This window comes from Balaenoptera physalus (assembly GCF_965194825.1).
Source record: "Balaenoptera physalus genome assembly, chromosome: 6".
NCBI classification, from domain to species: Eukaryota; Metazoa; Chordata; class Mammalia; order Artiodactyla; family Balaenopteridae; genus Balaenoptera; species Balaenoptera physalus.
The window spans coordinates 109571556-109591870 of record NC_138885.1 but is presented as its reverse complement, the minus strand read 5'-3'; the positions used below and the strand labels follow the sequence as shown (position 1 = coordinate 109591870).

The 20315-nt window shown below is 49.4% G+C and overlaps 1 pseudogene across 1 annotated transcript; it reads right to left on the bottom strand.

Annotated features, from left to right (window-relative positions):
- Window positions 1-845: 845 nt before the first annotated feature.
- LOC309662920 (thioredoxin, mitochondrial pseudogene) lies at window positions 846-9153 on the bottom strand (annotated as a pseudogene). The gene is made up of 2 exons: window positions 9148-9153; window positions 846-1575 (listed from the first exon to the last, which is right to left on the bottom strand). The product of its transcript is annotated as a thioredoxin, mitochondrial pseudogene (transcript).
- Between the last annotated feature and the right edge of the window lie 11162 nt (window positions 9154-20315).

Here is a 20315-nt window from a genome sequence, read left to right as displayed (position 1 = left end):
CAGATTGGTTTCTTTTATTTAGCAATATGCACTTAAGGTTCCTTCGTGTCTTTTCATGGCTTGATAACTCATTTCTTTTTTTTTTTTTTAATATCCTCTGTTTTTTAGAAGAAGAAATTACAAATAACAAAACATTAGCAAAATGAGTAGAAAGTACAGCGACTTCTCATATACTCCCCCTGCCCTCACACATGCACAGCCTTCCCCATCATCAACATCCCACACCAGAGTGGTACATTTGTTACAATAAATGGACCTACATTGACACATCGTTATCACCAACGACCGTGGATTGTATTAGGGTCTGCTGTTGGTACTGTATTCTATGGGTTGTTTTTGTTTTGTAATTAATTAATTAATTTATTTATGGCTGTGTTGGGTCTTCGTTTCTGTGCGAGGGCTTTCTCTAGTTGCGGCAAGCGGGGGCCACTCTTCATCGCGGTGCGCGGGCCTCTCACTATCGCGGCCTCTCTTGTTGCGGAGCACAGGCTCCAGATGCGCAGGCTCAGTAATTGTGGCTCATGGGCCCAGTTGCTCCGCGGCATGTGGGATCTTCCCAGACCAGGGCTCAAACCCGTGTCCCCTGCATTAGCAGGCAGATTCTCAACCACTGCGCCACCAGGGAAGCCCTGGGTTTCTTTTTTGCTTCTTCTGTTTTTTTTTTTTTTTACAAAACAGCAGCAGGAAAGAAAAATGCAGGAGGCAGATGAGCCAGGCACCGGGGTTCAGATCAGAAGGGAGCAGGGAGACCAAGCTGTTACTGCAGGCTGGCCCCGGAACTCTGTCCCAGCATCCTGGGAGCACGGCAACAAGCCCTAGAAGGAGCAGAGAGTGGGTGAGGAGACGGCTGTCCCAGCTCGGTGGCGGCACCGCTCCTTGGGCGGCCACCCTGGCGGTCAGCCAGGTTGGGAGCACTTGAGGCTCCTGTGTTTGGAGGCCTGGTCTCCAAAGCACGGACCCACAGGGGCCAGGCAGAGGAAGGAGGTAGGAAGGGCCGGCACAGAAGGGCTATGAGTTCTATCTGGGTCCCCCGGGACCACGGGGCCCAGGTGGGCAGGGGCAGTCAGGACGCTTCCCTGCTTGTCAGACAATCAGCTTCTTCAGGAAGGCCTCCAGCTGGTCCTCATCCTTGATGCCCACAAACTTGTCCACCACATCCCCATTCTTGATGGCCAGCACGGTGGGCACAGCTGATACCTCATACTCTATGGCGAGGTCTGTGTGGTCATCAATATCCGCCTTGGCCATCACCACCTTTCCATGCTGCTTGGCCACCACCTTCTCTAACCTTGGCCCCAGGATCTTGCAGGGACCACATCACTGTGCATGGAAATCCACAACCACTGGTGTCTCACTGTTGACAACTCAGTCTTGAAAGTCTGGTCCATCCTGGATGTTAAAGGTCATTGTACAGACTCTGGTGGTGTATATTGACTGGGCTTGGCTGGGTGTTACTGTCAGGTTATTAGGACTGCGCTGTGGGGTCTGCAGGGCCCTGGAGGCAAGGGGCGCCCACTGACTCTGAGAGGGCTTCCTGCAGATTATGGAGGCCAGGAACCTCCCCAGGAGAAGTCGCTAAGCCATCTCCCTGCAGCGAGAGCAGAGGGGTGCACAACGCGACCCTCCCAACCGGTCAAGGGCACTTCTGTTCTCTATTCATTTCTTTACTCACTGCCTGCCATCCAGCTTGCACACATCCCCAGTCACCCAGTTGCCGCAGCCAATGGTATTTGTAGCTTTCCTGCCCCACGGACAACACTGGACAATTGCGAATGGAGCATCTACTGGCCAGGTACTGTGCTCGGTGCTCTGCTCCAGAAATGAGAAGCAGATGTGATCCCTACCCTCATGGGACTCACGTGATCAGTCATTCCTAATTAATACTCAGGTCCCTTGATTGCCACTGCTCCCTTTGGCAGGTTTACTTAAATGCCACTTAAATCTCCCTATTTTTGAAGACCTCTTCTTTCCTTCCCTTCCTTCTCTTCCTTCCTTCTTGCTTTCCTTCTTCCCCTCCTTCCTTCCTTCTTTCCTTCCTTCCTTTCTTCCTTTCCTTATTATACATGTCTTCTCAAGGCAATCACTTCTATACCTACAGCTTCAATTACTTTGTGTATACTCTAATGACAACACAATTTTAAATGTTGTTTTCATTTACCAGTTTTTTGTTGTTGTTGTTTTTCTTTTTTGGTTTATTCCTAGGTATTTTATTCTTTTTGTTGCAATGGTAAATGGGAGTGCTTCCATAATTTCTCTTTCAGATTTTTCATCATTAGTGTATAGGAATGCAAGAGATTTCTGTGCATTCATTTTGTATCCTGCAGCGTTACCATATTCATTAATTAGCTCTAGCAGTTTTCTGGTGGCAGTTTTAGGATTCTCTATGTATAGCATCATGTCTTCCGCAAACAGTGACAGTTTTACTTCTTCTTTTCCAATTTGTATTCCTTTTATTTCTTTTTCTTCTCTGATTGCCGTGGCTAGGACTTCCAGAACTATGTTGAATAATAGTGGTGAGAGTGGACATCCTTGTCTCATTCCTGATCTTAGAGGAAATGCTTTCAGTTTTTCACCATTGAGAATGATGTTTGCTGTGGGTTTGTCATATATGGCCTTTATTATGTTGAGGTAGGTTCCCTCTATGCCCACTTTCTGGAGAGTTTTTATCATAAATGGGTGTTGAATTTTGTCAAAATAAACACTCTTCATCGCGGTGCGTGGGCCTCTCACTATCGCGGCCTCTCTTGTGGAGCACAGGCTGCAGACGCACAGGCTCAGCAATTGTTGCTCACGGGCCTAGTCGCTCCGCGGCATGTGGGATCTTCCCAGACCAGGGCTCGAACCCGTGTCCCCTGCATTGGCAGGCAGATTCTCAACCACTGCGCCACCAGGGAAGCACGTATTACTTATCTGGATGAGTAAGTTTTTGGCATCCCCTTAAAGTCATCTCACTCTAGGGTCCCAGCCCATGAGCCATGGGAGGGGGTCCATGGTGGTGGCATGGATGAGTCTAGGTAGGCAGAAGGGCCATAGAGAGTCATGGGATGCAGCTTGCACTTCCTCCCTTGGCAGGAAGGTCCCAGGGAGAGATTGCAGGGGGTCCATGAATATGGATGGGGAAAACCTCTGCAGTTAACCCAAATTGAGCATTTCTGACAACTATGACTATAGAGGAGATGACAGTAGCATTAACTGTATCTTTGATTTGTTACCAATTTGTCACCAAGAGAAGTCTGATGTATTTTCAGAGCAGGTTAGAGTTGAAGCAGATTTTATTTGTACCCACCACTACTTTGAAATGACAGAAGTTATTAGTACCACCTCTAGAGCTTATGATTGGAAGTACTGAGAAAGAAGCACATGTATTATGACATTGGAATTTCTTTTTTTAATTTAACTATATTTTTACAGAATCGAGTTTCCTTGTAATCTTATGTATATTATTTTATGTATTTATGCAGTGGTAATCAATATAGTCAGTAACTTGCCAAAGAAGGTCTGGGGCGTAGAAGTGCTTACAAACCCCCTCCTCTCAATCCTTTAACCTCTTGGGCCAAGTCTTTTACTCTGAGCATTGGAGATAAAAATCCCTGCCCTCCAGTATTACTGGGAGGATCAAATTCGACACTGTGCACGAACATCCCCATGCCCAATGTGAGGTGTTTTCAGTATTCAAAGGATGTGAACTGAATGTGACATTCCAAATAGAAAAGAAACAGCAATAACTCACATGCATTTGCTGCTCGTGCTGCCATAACAAAGCACCGAAGATTGGGTGGTTTAAATAACAGAAATTTATTAGGACTTCCCTGGCGGTCCAGCGGTTAAGACTCTGCACTCCCAATGCAGGTGGCACGGGGTCGATCCCTGATCGGGGAGCTAAGATCCTGCACTCGGCGTAGCCAAAAAGAATGAGAAACAAACAGAACTTATTTTCTCACAGTCTTGGAGGCTGGAAGTTCAAGTCAAGGTGTCGGCAGGGTGGGTTTCTCCCGAGTCCTCCCTCCTTGCTGTGTCTTCACACGGTCTTCCCTCTGTGCATGTCTGTGTCCCAGTCTCCTCTTCTTATAAGGACACCAGTCAGATTGGATAAGGAAGGGTCACCCTAATGACTGCATTTGATTTATTTACTACTTTAAAGGCTGTCTTTCCAAAAATAGTCGCATGCTAAGGTGCTGGGGGTTAGGACTTCAACATATGAATTTGAGGCGGGAGACACAATTCATCCTATCTTGAAAAAAAGACTGGATGCCTACCCAGGTCAAGGGGAGCAGAAGGGGCGACCACCCACCTCATCTCACATCCACGGCAGGTGATGGAAATCTCTGTCCTCACTCCTGTTTACTTCTCCAAGTGCGTTCACCACGTGCTACCACCTGATACAACCATCTCCCTTTGTAGTTTCGGTTCCAGTCTCCCTGAGGAAAAGTAGAAGCAAGCCCCAAAGCAAACCTCGGCCAGAGGGTTGTAAGTGAAGTTGGCGAGCATACCCCTCTTCTTTGTTTCACACGAGAAGCTTGTGGCAGATGCTTCCTCACAGCTGAGACATGCTCTGCAAACATCACCGAGAGGCCACTGCGGCATGGAGCACACGACTCCTGGACTCGCAGGCCTTTCTGAGTAGGCCAGTCATGCAAACAAATATTGGCCTATGTGTTAGGAGCCGTTAGATGGGCCTCGATGAAATTACATATTGGATTCCATGAAAACTGGGCAGTAATTCTCACGAGAAGTTTAACACCTCTTCCTACTGTCTTTTTTTTTTTTTTTTTTAAATAATAGACTTTTTTTTAAAGAGCAGTTTTAGATGTACAGAACGGTTTAGCATATAGTACAGAGAGTTCCCAATTTTCCTCCTCCCACACACCATTTCCAGTGTTAACATCTTTTGTGTAACAGTAGTACATTTGTTACAATGAATGAATCAATATTGATAAAATCCACAGCTGACATTGGAGTTCACTTCCGTTTCTGTACAGGTCTACCTGTTTGGACAAATGCAAAATGTCATGTATCTGCCACTACAGTATCATGCAGAATCCATTGACTGCCCTGAAAATCCCTTGTGTTCCCCATATGCGTCCCTTCTTTCCCATCCCCAGAACCCCTGGCAACCACTGATCTTTTCAGTTTTGCCTTTTCTAGAATGCTGTAGAGTTGGACTCATACAGTATGTAGACTTTTCAGATTGGCCTCTTTCGCTTAGTGATAGGCATTTAAAGTTCCTCCTTGTCTTCCCATGCCTTGATAGCTCATTTCTTTTTATTGCAGAATGATATTCTATTGTGTGGATGTGCCACAGTTTGTTTATCCATTCACCTACTGAGGACCATCTTGGTTGCTTTCGGTGTTTGGTGAGTAAAACTGTTGAACATTCCTGTGCGGGTTTTTGTGCAGACATAAGTTTTCAACTTAGTTGGGTAAACACCTAGGAGCATGGTTGCTGGATCGTATGTTTTGCTTTGTAAGAGACTGCCAAACTGTCTTCCAAAGTGGTCTTACGTTTCGCATTCCCACCAGCAACGCGGAAGAGTTCCTGTTGCTCAGCACCCTGTTAGCATTTGATTTTTTGCCGAGCTGCGTGGCTTGTGGGATCTTAGTCCCAAGACCAGGGACAGAACACAGCCCCGGCAATGAAAGCGCCAAGTCCTAACCCCTGAATTGCCAGGGAATTCCCCATATTTTGTCTTAATGTGCGTTTTCATTGTGATATGTGATATTCTGCATCTTTTCGTATGCTTGTTTGCCATCTGTATATCTCTTTGGTGAGTTTTTTTCCCCAGATCTTTTGCCCAGTTTTATTCTGTATTGTTTTCTTATTGTTGAGTTTTGAGAGTTCTTTGCATATTTTGGATATAATCCTTTATCAGATATGGATTTTGCAAATATATCTCCCAGTCTGTGGTTTGTCTTTTCATTAACAGTGTCTTTTGCAGAGCAGAAGTTTTTAATTTCAGTAAGTCCAATTCAGCAGTTTTTTTTTTTTTCAAGGATCATGTTTTTGGTGTTGTATCTAAAAACTCACTGCTAAACCCAAGGTCGTCTAGATTTTCTCCTACATTATCTTCTAGGAGTTTTATGTTTTTGCTTTTGACTTTTAGGCCCATGATCAATTTTAAGTTAGTTTCCGTGAAAAGCCTTGAGGTCTGGGCTAGATTAATTTTTTTGTTTGTTTTGTCTATGGATGTCTGTTGTTCCAGCACCATTTGTTAAAAAGGATATTCTTTCTCCATTGAAATACCTTTGCTCTTTTGTCAAAAATTAGTTGACTATATTTGTGCGGGTTCCTGCTGCCTTTTTATTAAACATTTGGCTACTGTTTAGGGGGAATACTGATAGCATTTGTTGCGAGCGGATTCTTGTATTCCAGCCCCCTGCAGTCAGCAACCAAAAATACTTGTTTGGAATATAGATATTGTGCAGTGGATACCTGTGTAGATCGTTGCTGCTCACGGCCTCCAAATTAACCTTTATACTTTTGTCAGAACGCACTAGCTCCTTTCCTGCTCTACTTTAATGTGCTTTTTCTCCTCTTTTCTTACACCATTCGAAAAATCTGCAAAACAGATGAAATAAAATAGTCTAATTTAACACGTTCCTACCACCCGTCTAGCATTCAGAAGGTGGAATTTCTCGGTGTTATTAGGATAAATGTAGGGGGTCGCGTTTCCTGTCTGAGGTCTTACAGAGTCCCTGGGGGCTCCTAGGAGTCTGTGGTAAAAGTGCTCGACTCCTTACTTGCAAGAAGATCGTTGGGATTATTGGGACACGATCAAACAGGCAAGATGGATTCCAAGCTCCCTCGCATTGTTAGCTACGGAAGACCAGCTGTAAAAAAAGTGGTCACACCGGGTCCTAGTTTGGAAGCGAGGATTTCCACCACTTTCTCATACTTTAAATGATTGGCGTCTGCCAAGTAATCAAAACATACCAAGGAACCTTTTCATCGTGTTCAGTTCGGAATTTCCAAGCAGCTAAGGACAAGCACGGCTGGCAAGCCAGAGGGCCAGTTTGGCTGCGCGGCTACTCGAGAGTGTGCGGTAGCCGGGGGCCGTGTCCCTGTAAAGGCGAAAGCTGTAATGCTGTCAACTTGTTATTTACTTTCCAAATCTGAATGACTGAGCAAGGCGAAAGGAGAATCAATCAACCACTATGTGACCCTACAGGCGGAAAAAACGCAGCGCTCCCATCAGCAGGCGGTGGGGGAAGGGAAGCACGTGTAACCCGGGCAGGGTTGCATCAGGAACTCGCTCGGGTTTTCTGTTGCCCCCCTGGTTTTTCGATTGCCTGTTAATACCTCAGCATCAGTCCTCACAAGCCCAGGGAGCCCGGGAGCAACGACGGGCAAGCTCAAGGGAAGGTCCCACCACGTCCTTTTGGGGGGCCTTGAATGGCAACTGATACAAAATAAGGCAAAATCTATTCTGCTGATTCACAATTATGGAGACTGTGTAAGTGTATCTTTTATTGATGTGCTCTAATAATAATGTGCAGCAACCGTCGTTTTACATCACTGACGTTTCACAGCAATATTTGGCAGCATAATTTTTAGTCTGCCTTTTTGATGGAGGACCAGCCCCTTAAACACTCACTTCGGGCCCCCTCTCCGCACAACCAGTACAGCAAATGGCCCGGTGTCCCAGCAAGGAGCAAGTGAGGTGCCAGTGTAAAACGCTGAGTGTGTACTGGGCTCTTGGGGCGAAGCTCCTTATACGCCAAAGGGAGGGGCAAACTTATTCTAAAATATTCGGCAAAGCAGACACCCAAGGTGCCGGCGGGTGGGTGCAGATGTTTGTTTAAGTGAACTCAGGCCTCGAGTGGGGGGCAGTTGTCGCCAAGCAGGAGGGGAGGCAGGAGCGCTGGGGCCTCGGGTTCACCAGAGCTGGGCCGAGCGAGCTGCGGCAACCTTAGCACTTGGCTGGGGCCCGAGGCCCGACGCCTCCGGGCGGGGGCGGGGGTGAGAAGGCCCAAGCGCCCGGCTTCTTCCCCCTGCCCCCGCCGGGAGCCTCCACCCCGCTGGGCCCGAGTTTCTTTCTCCCCACGCACTGCCGGCTCTTCGCTGGAGGCATTTTGCAAAGGTCGAGGCTCCCCCCTGGGCCCCCACTTTTCCGGGGAGGGGAGGAGACCATTGGGGTGCCCTGCCGGCCGCCGATTTTGAGGAAGCGGCGTCCTCAGGCAGGTTGCAGGGGTTCTGCTAGGGCAGCTGGGCGGCTGCTTCTTGGAGGTGGGGGAGGGTAACAGAGCGGTGGCCCGGTTCCCCCCTCCCCTGGAAACCGCGGTGCTGGTGACCGGGCTCCTGTCCCCTCCTGGCTGGGTCCGGGCCTGGGACGGGGTGGGCACAGGCCTGCGTCTCCTTCCGCCCGCATGGAGGCCACGAGGAAGGGACGGGGTTCGGATACACTAGGGAGACCCGGGTTCCCTTCAGCCACCCCGGGCGCGGCGGGGAGAGCAGAGTCAGGGGTGAGGGACGGGGGAGGGTTGCAGGTTCCCCCGCCGTGGGGACGGGGCGGCTCAGGACGCGAGTCTTCCCTGGAGCCCTGGGGGAGGGGCTGTGTTGGGGGCGGACTCTCCCCCTCTTGGCTGTGGGGGAGGGCAGGCCTGGTGGCCTCACCCTCCATGGGGGAGGGACCGGCTTGGGACGCGCCCCTCCCCCCCGGGCGTGTGGGTGGGGGGTGTGTCGGGGGGGAGGACTCGGGCTCCCGTTCCCCGGCGGTGGGGGAGGGTGCGGGCTGGGGGCCGTGGGGGGAGGGGCCGGCCCGGCGGCGGAGGCGGCCTCCCTGGCAGTACTCCCGGCCGGGGTCGGCGCGCTGGCGGCCGCTCCCCCCGGAGGTCACTGCCCGTGCCGGTCCCTCCTGCCGTCCCGCCCTCTGCCGCCGCCACCGCTCCCGCCCCAGCCCCCCCCACCCCCCCGCACTCTCTGCGCTCGGGAGCGAGGTGCCGCCAGCGCCGCCGCCGCCGCCCCGCCGCCGCCCCGCCGCCGCCGCCGCCGCCGCCGCCGCCGCCGCCGCCGCCGCCGCGCCCTCGGCCGCCATTCGGCCGCCATTCGGCCGCCATTCGGCCGCCATTCGGCCGCCATTCGGCCGCCATTCGGCCGCCATTCGGCCGCCATTCGGCCGCCATTCGGCCGCCATTCGGCCGCCATTCGGCCGCCATTCGGCCGCCATTCGGCATCCGAAACTTTCCAGCGCTCGCGCCTCACGGGAACTCGGCTGAGGCGGGGCGGGGGCGGGGCGGGGGCGGCGCGCGGCTGCTCCGGGTGCCGGGCCCTCCTCGGCCGCGGCACGGCCCGGGCTCGGCGACGGCCGGCCGGAGGGAGGTTCGGGGCGGCGGCGCCGCCGCAAGTTGCGCTGCTCGCGGCGAGGTGAGTGCGCGGGGCTCGGCCGGCCGGCTGGCCGGGCGCGGGGTGGGGCGGGGGGGGACGCCAACTTGTCCCGCATGGGGGCCGGCGGTTCCCTCCCTCCGGGGTCAGGCCGGCGGCCTGGGGCGCCCGCACGCTCCGTCCGCCTCCGGGGCTTTGGAGGGGCAGGTCCCCAAGTGTCTCTCGGGCTTGGGCTGGGGTGCGGCGCGCTCCCTGCAGGCTGCACAATACCCCGTTTTGGCTGCTCCCCAAAGTGCCGGCGCGTTGGGGGCGGGCGGAGGCTGGGGGGCTCCTTTGTTTCGGGGCGGGGGAGGCGGCCGGCAAGTTTGGGGAAGCGCTCGATTTGTCCCCCGGTGCCCCTTTGTCTGCCCAACCCGGGGTTGGCTGGACGGACCTGCGCCGCCGCGGGATCCCCCGTGGGGGGAGGGGAGCCCCATTCATCCCCGGGCGCGGGCCGGCCAGCCCCGGGCCGGCTGGAAGCGCGGCGGCGCGGGCCCTGGGCGGCTCAGTTCTTGAGCCGCAGAAACCGTCAAGGAAGTCGGGAGCTCCCCAGCCCGGGCGAGGAGTGCGGGCTGGGGGCGACTTCGGCAGACGGGGGGCGTCCCTGGTCGGGCCGGGTCTGCGGAGCGCGGCCTGGGGAGGCTGCAGACCTGTTGCTCCCGGGCTGGGGGGAGGGGTGCCCCCAGATTCGCGTCCTGGGCGCTGCTCCCCAGGGGGACCTTGCCCACGGGGGCCGGTGTTCGGAACGGGGTGGGGCGCGCCTTCGGGGGTCGCCGGAGGTCGCCGGGTCCTTGACAGTTGGGGGCTGCCAGAGGCCCGCGGGCGCTGGGTTAGGGCCTGCCCTTCACGTGCGCTGTCCGTGCGCGGTGAGGCCCGCGCCGGGGCTCGTTCTTAGCACGGCCTCGCATTCTCCGAGCCCCTCGCTTTGGAAATTCCACAAAGTTAGAGTCGGAGGTGGGGTGTTTTTTTTTTTTCCTTCTTTCTTTTCTGTCGCTGATGTTGTAGAGCAGAACCCCAAAAGAAACAGAAACCCATGCCCTATTCCTTGTGCCACGGTTTCTGCTTTGCTTTGTCACATGTGGTTTGACCTGACTGCTGGATGTTTTTCTCTCCAGGCGCGCCGCCTGGGTCCCTGGGTTAACCTGAAAGGGGAGGGGCGGGACTCCAGCCTGGGAGGGGGAGGGGAGCGCCACTCTTCCGTCCTGAACGGTGGCCTCGGTGTAGGAAATTGCCCAGGACGATTTTATGAAAAGTTTACAACTAGTCATTCCTAGGAAAGACGCGATGGGTGGGAGGGGGGCGCGAATGTTGAGTATGGAACAGTTGAGACGTGAAGATGACTCTTTTATGTTTAGGGATGTTAATATCTCAAACGTACGGCAGATTTTCGTGGAAAACCCCCCAGCTGGATGATGAATCCAGGGATGAAAGTTAAAGTGCATCACTTGACCCACTTATTAAGATAGCCCCTTAAGGATATTCTAGACCTGAAGGGAACACACACCTGTGGGACGAAAATGGAGACTTCAGGTGTTGATTTGGTGTTGTGCACAGCAGGGTGTGTGTCATTGGATCTTCTGAGGTTGGCTCTTCTTGTGCTTCTGTCCAGGGCTTAAGTCACTCTGGGAATTGTCAACACCCCTCATTTAAATTTCACACCTTGACCCTTAAATCTCCCAAAGCTCACCCCTCCTGAAAGTTTGGGTGTTTAAATGAAGTGTGTGGTATCCTAGTTGGTCTCGAATCTCACCTTTAACCGTGGGAGTCTCAGTTTTCTCATCTGTGTGATGGCATCATGAGTCTACCTGGGTGAGCTGTTAGGAGGGTTTCAGCGCTAGCCAGCAGAAAGGGGAATAGAGCCCGAGTCCAGCTCCATGAGGACACCTAACGCTTTGCTAGAAAAGCAGCCTTTGTCCCCGTTTGGCCTGAACTAGTGAAAGGGCCCACCCTGTTGTTCTGCTCTACCGTTGACCTTCAAGTCCTGTAACTTTTCTGAGTGTCGTTTTCTGTATGTAAAAATAAAAACGGGAACTGAAATCGTGGTGCTCATTGGGTAGTGCAAGGACAGGAAGAGGGAATGTACGTGTAATTTTTTTGAAAACTACAACGCTGCCTGTAAGTTTTAGTTGTTATGGTATTGTGCAGGTAGAGTAGTTTTCCTAATGTTACTCTAATGCCATGCAGTGAGGATTTTACGGGCACTTAATGCCCTGTGTGCAACAATTATTTTCATTCTACTTCAGAGGACACTGACTTGTTAATATATGGTGGAGGGAGGATTGTTTGATTCCGAAAGCCCAGCTCTTAAGCTTGGTGTTATTTTGCCTTCCTGTGTATACATAGTGTGAATCTTCCCACTTGGAGACAAGCTCGTTAAATTACACACACACACACACACACACACACACACACACACACACACACACACCCCATTTCTCTTTCTCTCTCTCTCTCTCTCTTTCTCTCCCTCTCCCACACAGAAGAACCTACATTGAAATCTGTTTGTACACCTAGATGAATCTCAGCAGAAATCATGAAATGTCCACCACAGTGGAAAGATTGTTTTCATCTGTAGCTTAATTATCTGGTGTGGCAGCCACTAGCCAACATGGGCATATTTAGATTCAAATAAACTAAGATTCAGTAACAATTCTGTTGTTACTAAAATAAACAATTCTGTTCTTTCAGTGCTCTACCCATAATTCACATACCCAATAGATGTGTGTAACTAGTGGCCGCCATATTGGGACAGCGCAGAACTTGCAGAATGTTCTATTGGAAGGCGATTCTCTATAGTTACTGCAAGTAAGGATTGATAAAGAAGGCAGTAAAGAGAGTTAGTTTACTTTTTGTGGGAGGAGGGGAGAGGCTGTAAGAGTTTGAAATAATTTACTGGTAGACTTTTAAAAAAAAAAAGGTAGGCCCATTTCAGCTAGCAGGTGACCTAGGAAAGTGATTTCAGTGAGGTTGACAGCTGTGGTTTTTTAGATTGAGGTGGTTTGGATCACTTTTGAATTAGAAAACCAGAACTCCAAGCTGGAGTCTCTCACTGAGTATTTAACCTTGGACACGGCATTTAGTGTCTTTGTGCCTCAGTTTCCCCATGTGAAAAATGGCATAGCCAGTCCCCATGTTGCCTGCCTTTGAGTGTGTCGTGGCGAACATCTCTTGGGATGGTGGGGAGCCCAAGGTGTGACCGTCAGTGAAGCCCCTCGTAGGTGATTTAGAGGCCTTAGGTGATGTAGAGGCCTTATCTGATATGTTTAAAGCGGTGTTCGCCATGGGCTACCTACCCCTCCCCCCAAGTTTATGTCTTAAGTTTTAAGGTTTAATTTCTTGAGGGTCAAATCTTCTCTTATTAAAAGACTGATCAGGAATCCTTCCAACAAAGTGAGGCTTAACAATAGTCAAAGTATTTTTTAAAAGCGGCTGAGTGCTGGCCGTTTCCTGTATACTGGTCCCTGAGTCAGGATGTTATTTTTATTACTTAGTTGGTGTGTTCTTTGCATAGTCTTTTGTATTTTTTTATAGCAACGTATTAGAAATTTTATTTGTGGTTGGGGGGAAAAACCCAGTTTTGCATCTGTGAGAGAGGTGACTTCCCAGATCCCCCTCTGCCATTTGTCCTCACTCTTGCTTTCTCTCAGGACTGCTGTGACCTGTCAAGCTTTTGAGACACCTGGGATATCCATGATTCTCTTCCAGAGGCGGGCAATGGGTTCCTGCAGAGGGAAGCCAGGCCCACAAGAGCCATCTCATGTAGGTCCTGAGTGTCAGGAATTCAGACCCTTCATCAGTTACCTATTGGGAGGGAGGACCCCACACCCCAACCCTGAGGCTGCCCCCTCCTTGAGCTTTCCGCCAGGTGTCTGGGTCTTGGGCTCTGCACACGTGGTTATTGCCAGGCCTGACCCGGGCCAGAGGACAAGCACGATCACTCTGCCCTGTGAGGCGAGACTGTCCCAGGTGTGGTGTCCCCGGATACCTTGCATTTGCCTCCTTTTTCTCCCTTAAAAAAGAAGAGTACGTGACTTCCAATAAGTTGTTAATCTTTCACCACCCAAGACGTTTAAAAAATAGTTTCAATCAGGAAGCAAGACTAAAGTCATTTTGTAAACTTTTTTGTTTTTTAAGTTGGAAAGATAAACTTTTTTTTTTTTTTTCCATACCTATTTTTAGCGTGAAGGAAGTAACTGGCCTCGTGAGTGGAGACTGGATGTGAGTTTCTCCCTCGGGTCTTGCCCTCCTTGGCCCTCCCTCCTGTCCATCCTTCCCATGGGGCTCGACCAACTGGATGGCCCCGGCCACGTGAGTAGAGCGAGACCCAGCAACCAAAATAAACGCTGGATGTGGGAAGGGACAAACAGTCAACATGTTTGTAGAGGGAAAGAGAGCCTGCTCTGAGAAAATGAGTTTAAAACCTCAGGGGAAAAACGCAGTCATTAAGGAATGTGCTCCCCGGGAATTTGACCATGGAGGTGGCCGCCTCCTGCAAAGCACTTCTGTGCATTATCGCCGTCGTCAAATATTTATTGAGAATCCACTGCCTGATTGAAGATTGCAGATGTGAACTGGAAGCCATTGAAAAGTTAAATTGGAGCAAATTTAAACTTGGAAACAGAGGAGAGAGTATTTTCTTCTGATGGAGGAAGTTGGGTACCGTTTCCATGGCTTTGGTTTGTTCTTGGTAGTTGGGAAGGAAGAGGTGGAGATGGAGCGTGTGACTCGCAGGTTCGAGAGAAAGGGACGTCGTAGGGACGAAGGTAGCGGAGATGGTGGCTTACTGGAACCGTGTTTTCAGCGTTGAGCTCTAGAAGCTTGTGGTCAGCCCATGGTTCTCAGGGCAGTTTTGTCCCCTACCGTCAAGCAGCTTTTGGCAATATCTGGAGACGTGTGGTTGTCACAAGTTGGGGGAGGGGGACGGTGATGCTCCTGGCGTCCGGGGGGGCGGGGGGGGGGTCCGTGGATGCTGCGTAACATCCCACAGTGCACGGGACAGACCCACCCCAGAGAGCGACCCGGCGCTTAATGGCCGTGATGCCAGGGTGGAGACACCAGCCCTGAGTTCTGCTGTCAGCCGTGCAGTCCTGTCTTGAGCAAGGTCCACGGGCAGCTGGATGTCAAGATAGGTATCCGGCGCTGTGGTTCTCACGGCTCCGGCTCCCGTAGGCCGTTTTGGGATACATTAGGAAGTAAATGAGAAGGGAAAGGAGGAGGTGGGAAGTGGATGGCGGGAGCGGCGCAAGGCCAGGAGGTGTTGGGGGCGGGGGGGCGGCTGCGAGTCGCCTGAGCTCTGTCTCAACTCGAGTATTTTAGAGCCCTGATGCCAGCGCGCCTGCAGGGCTCCTTCCTGCTGGTTTTGCGGATGTCATTGCAGATTTAGCGGGTCTCACCTTTGGTCGGCTTCTTGGGACTTGGGTATTTATCAGGGGAACACCTGGTACCTGTCTGCTGTTTTCGGACCCTCTCTGTGCCCAGCGAGATGTCGGTTAACCTGGACTTGGGGTAACCTCCACCGCCGTGCTTGGGAGGGCGGGCGGACACATCAGTGTGGGAGGCGTTTGCGGCCTGCAGGACTCTGGATGCTGTTTCAAGCCCTGTCCTCTCCTGTGAGTAGTTGATTCGTGAACGGCTGGGGGCAGCTGGGTGCGGACCTGCAGTGGGGCCCTCTCCCACGAATGGGCACTGCTGGCGCCTGGAGTCTGGTCCTCCTGAGCCAGCCCGTGGCCCCGTGGCCTGTGACCCCCCCCCCCGCCCAAGAGGAGCGCCAAGCCCAGCCTGGTTGGGGGCCCTGTGGGCTCCTGGTGGTCATGGGGTCGGGGACACTTGGTTTGCAGCCAGCTCACCATGCACTGACCGCCTCTGGGCACATGTTACCTTCTCTGGCCTTAGTTTTCTTCTTGAGAGAGAAAGAAAATAAAATCTGTTTCTCAGGCTTGTATTAACAGAAGGAGGATTATTATCATGCTTGGAGCCCAGTGTCCTTAGGTTTTCCTCTACTCTGAAGTTGGGAATTGGTGTGGAAATATCCAATAATGACAGTAATAATATATCTTTTTTAGTTACGGTGGTCTCCATCAATTGCTTGCTTGCTTTTCTTAAGTTAAATTTCAGGGCTGGCATACGCACACAAACACACACACGAGCTGTATTCAGACACATATGTATTCTCTGTATATTTCCTAAATTTACTATGTGATAAATGATGAATTTCAGCATGCTTAAATTTCTGTAACCACCACCATCATCAGGATACCAAACAACTAAATTCCGTCACCCCAAAGGTGTCCGTGGTGCTTTCCCTCCATACTCCCCGCTCTCTCAGCCCCTAACTCGGGGCACCTGCCGATCAGCTCTGCTCTCCTGGTCTTGGTAATCACATTTTAACTCAGGATGAAATGCCTAATAGTGAATCTCTCCACTCTTCGAGCACCTTCCTTGACTCATGAATTTTATACTGTGGCACACTTGGGCCCATGTGTTTTTCTCAGAATGATTTTGCACTGTGGATATTATCAAAAGCAAGGAAAAGCCAAAACTTAGAGCTTCTTAATACTTGTAAGAAATCATAGTGAAAAAATATCGGGTATCTTGTTGGAGCTGCCTATAGGATTTGCACATTTCCTATGCCAGTTGATCCTTGCTGCCAAATCAGTTGAGATGGGACATTTTTGGATGCACTTTCAGAGACTGTTTCTGGAGCAGTACTATGTAAAATGTATCAGTAGGTTAGACTCATGTCTTTAGTTTCAAAAACAGGACACACATTAAGAGGCGTGGTTTTCCCAGTGGGTTGATAACGTGACCAAAAAGTACACTAAAAATATCCAGTTGTGTTTGCATTAGTTTGTTGTAGAAATAAATTCCTACGTCTGTGTTTCTATGTGGTTGTTCACCTGAATTCTACCTTGGGTCGTAATTTCACTATTTGTGATCAAATAAGGAATATCATGTTTTCTAGAGAATCCTTTGCCTGGCGTTTTGGTCACTTGTGTCCTGCCTTGGGTTGCCTGCCTGCTTGTGTGAAGTTGTTGAACCTGTGTGTGTCCTCACGTGTAGAGTGAAAGGCTTGATGAGCTGATCTTGAGGCCTCTCCTACCCCGTGTTTGCGGATTGTAATGTGGAAAAGGCACACGTTAAATGTTGCGTAGGCTCTTTTTTTTTTTTTTTTTTTAACACATTTGTAGGTTAAGGATTATGGTGGTTTTATATTAACTAGCAATTTGAGTAAACTATGTTCCATGCTTTAACTAACATTTTACCCATGATTGAAATAAACAATATTCAACTTAACATTGCTAAGTTAGTTGCATGTTTTACTGTAAAAAAAGACCCCAGCAATTCAGAAGACACTTTGGGCTGTGGGGTGCCTCTGAATAACTCTTAGGAGTGTTGTAGTTTCCCAGTTTCAGGAGACCCTGTAAAATAAGCACAAACAATGCTCACGGCAAAATTCATAGTGTTTATTCTTGAAGAGAGTGTCTCTGCCTTGAATTCCTGTCATTTTTTCCTATCGTGGTGGATGGAGCTGGAATACTGAAAAGAAAACATGAGAGTTTTCTCTGCTTACTTCCCTTGAGCCTGGAACCCAGAATATGACCCGAGATAGCCAGCCCGGAGCACTTTCCTTTCTGGAACACTTAACACCAACCCCCAGGGAGAATACAGAGGCAGGAGGAGGTGAGGACTCTCCCCGCCCCACCCCCCCACCCCCCCACCGCCCCACCGGCGTGATGATCACCTTCTCTCTCTCCAAGATGTTGAAGACTTTCCTCATGTCTACCGCAACCTGGACACCCAGCCTCATCCATGTTGGAGCAAGGCTAGAGGGACACTGTCCGCTTCTTGGGAGAGCTTGGCTCATACTATTATAGACTTGCCCGTTGTCATTGGGCTTTAGAGTCTGTGTGAACATCCGGTATCGAATTTGCAAACACTTCTGCTTGTTTAAACTTTCCAATAGATGGAAATTTGGGCAAAAGAAGCTTACTGTATGTGATGCCATTTTATTTCTTAAATCAGTAATAACAAATACTTTAATATGGTAAGACCACGTAAGTCATGATTGGGAACTGGAGAAAATTCTGTGTAACTGAGCAGTGCTTTTTGTTTCTAGTGCGTTGGGGTGATTTTTAGCCTTAGCTGGGTCAGCTCTACCCGTCGAGGTACCCTTCTTATCTTGACATCCGTTTGAAGATGAGAAATGAGAAAGTGGAGTTGGAGGGATGTTACCCCGTTCATATGATGCAGACATCTGTAGCACCGGTATGCAAACATAATTCTCAGCACCTATAAAGTTCCAGGTGGTTGCCGAGTTTTAGGCTGTATTTAGAAAAGCAACTGAGCAGAGAACTGATGTCTCTACCATTTGATTCATTTGGGAGACAGAATAAACTTGGGTCCTTGCCTTAGGTTCTTTTCCCAGCAGAATCTTATCAGGCATTCTAATCCCTTGAAACTTGAATGCCAACTCTGTGTTGGTAAAGACTCAAGTATTCACAGTGATCAACGTAAAAACAAGGGTTGCCAGTCCCTGACAGTCACAGGTCAGTCTTGGGAGACGCGCTTTGGTTTAACTCCTAATTTGATTATGAAAAAATATCACATTAGGTTTGTATTTCTAAGATGCACGATGATTCTGTGCCAGTTTCAACAATTTCCAGAGATCTGTAGCGTAATTCTTCAAAAAGCCTTGCCAGGAGAAACAGCGTTGGAGGGGCACCCAGCTCAGAAGTTGGTGAAAATAAGAAGTAATGATCTCATTTGTCCAGTGCATGACAGAAACTGTTGTAGACCAGATGAGAACAAGGGGAGAGGCCTGTGGAAATTAGACTTGCCTGATAAATTTCATGGGCCTCCTAGTACATTTCCTTGAAACCAATAGTCTCCATGTTTAGTTGAGGCAGAGGGTGACAGAAATGCCTTGTCTCAGGTTTTAATTCAAAAAGTGGGCTCCCAAGTGGACTGCATATCCTCTGGCAGTGACAGTGGGATTTACTGGAGTGCAGGAAGAAACTTAAGTTCTCTGTTTATGTATTTTTATTTAATAGTTACAAAATGTCTATTTGTGGTCTATGAAAAATGCATATAATGTTTGTTGTGTGTTATCTCTAGTTAATAGGTTACATGAGTTGGAGTTAATGCTTAAAAGGTTTTCACTGAGAGGGATATGCAATGAAAAAGCATCTAGAGATCACTGATGGGGTCCCCAGAGGTGACGAGGGGCTGATATTGAAGTCCCTGAATAAAGTGGGACACAGATGTATTCCCCTGCCACGATGTGTGTGTGTGTGTGTGTGTGTGTGTGTGTGTGTGTGTGTATACACACACATGTGTTGTGACTGAGATCTGCCAGCTTAAAGATTGGACATCCCTCCAGAGGCACAGCTATTAATGATGTGATTTGGGGAAGAAAGAACAACGTTGACAGGGTACTGGGCACGTTTTGGATCTACAGGATTGTGCGTGTTTTTAAAGCTGAAAAAATATATGTGTTTCAGAACCAGATGACAATATCCCAGTTGCAGGTGCACGAGGAAACTTTGGAACAATGCTGTGCTTTTTAAGCATTTCATGACGCCGCAGTGTTTTCATAATCACTTAATTCTGTTTATAAATCAGCTGCTTTCATTGATGGATGCCCTCAGGGCTCCCCAAAACCAGGCTTTTTGTCGAATACGTGATTCAAACTTTAAAAGATGTGAGAGAGCGCTGGAACTGGGTTGTGATAAAAGTCTCTGGGTGCCTTCAGTCTGGCTGTTTATTTGTTGTTGTTTTTTTCCAGAAACATATTTCATCCATCATGGTTGTCATTAAATCTTTTATTTTTTTACTTTTTGCATTTCACATTAGAGGCTTTTTAAAAGAGAAAACTGTCATTTTGGTTGATGCTGTATTACTGGTGTTACAGAGAGTAAATAAATACAAAAGTTACATTCACAACCCAGACCACATTGTGGGCTGTGGAGGTGAGACATAGGACTCACCTCCAAACTTCAGGTCTTTGGCTGAGGTCGTTTGCTGAGAATGGCTGAAGCTTTGGTTTTCATGACACTAAATGTCGACCGCAAGTAGTTCCAGGTTTCCACAGCAGCGTTTTTGTTTGTTTAATTTGAAATGATTGATACGTTAGCTTCGGTTTTGGTGTTTGTGCCTATTTTTCCCTTTGTGGATACTGAGTTTGCAGCGTAGCTTTGTATGTAAAGGGAAGCAGAGACCTGCACTGTGCATGCAGACGCCTGCAGCTAGCGATGGTCTTGTTCTCCATACCGTCCGGGCACCAGGAGCACACCTGATTTCACTCTCGTCAGGATCCACGTGGACATTCATTTGTCCTTTGGTAGAATAATATATTTATCTCCTACTTAAACAAAAAAAAGATTGCTTCTCTTTACAGTAATAATTCAGAAGGCACCTACTGTGAAGAGGGGAGAAGCAGGAAGTAGAATTTTTTTTTTTTTGTCTGCACCACGTGGCCTGCGGGATCTTAGTTCCCCCACCAGGGATCGAACCCAGGCCCTCGGCAGTGAAAGCACGGAGTTCCAACCACTGGACGGCCAGGGAATTCCCAGGAAGTAGAATTTTTTGACATCTCCATTATGCACCTTTGTCTCTGCTCTCCAGAGATCAGGACATTTAAGCTCCTGTAACAAATTTAGTTTTAATGAAAGTCTTGGGGAATGTCCTTTATCTGCCCCGTGCCTGCCCATCTAAGAGGAGGGAGAAATTACACAAAGTATTTTGCTTTTAGCCGGTTTCCTTGAGCCTTGTCCAAGTCCTGACTTCTTATTGCCAGCAGGTCAGCTAGACACTGGTCAATCGCTTCAGCTCTGGACAGGAATCTTTTTCTGTCTTTGTTGTTGATAATTTTCTAATAATTATTCATTTGATTATTTGCCAGCCAAATTACCCTAAATAATATTCAGAGATGTATCCGAGAATAGCCCCATCCTGAGAC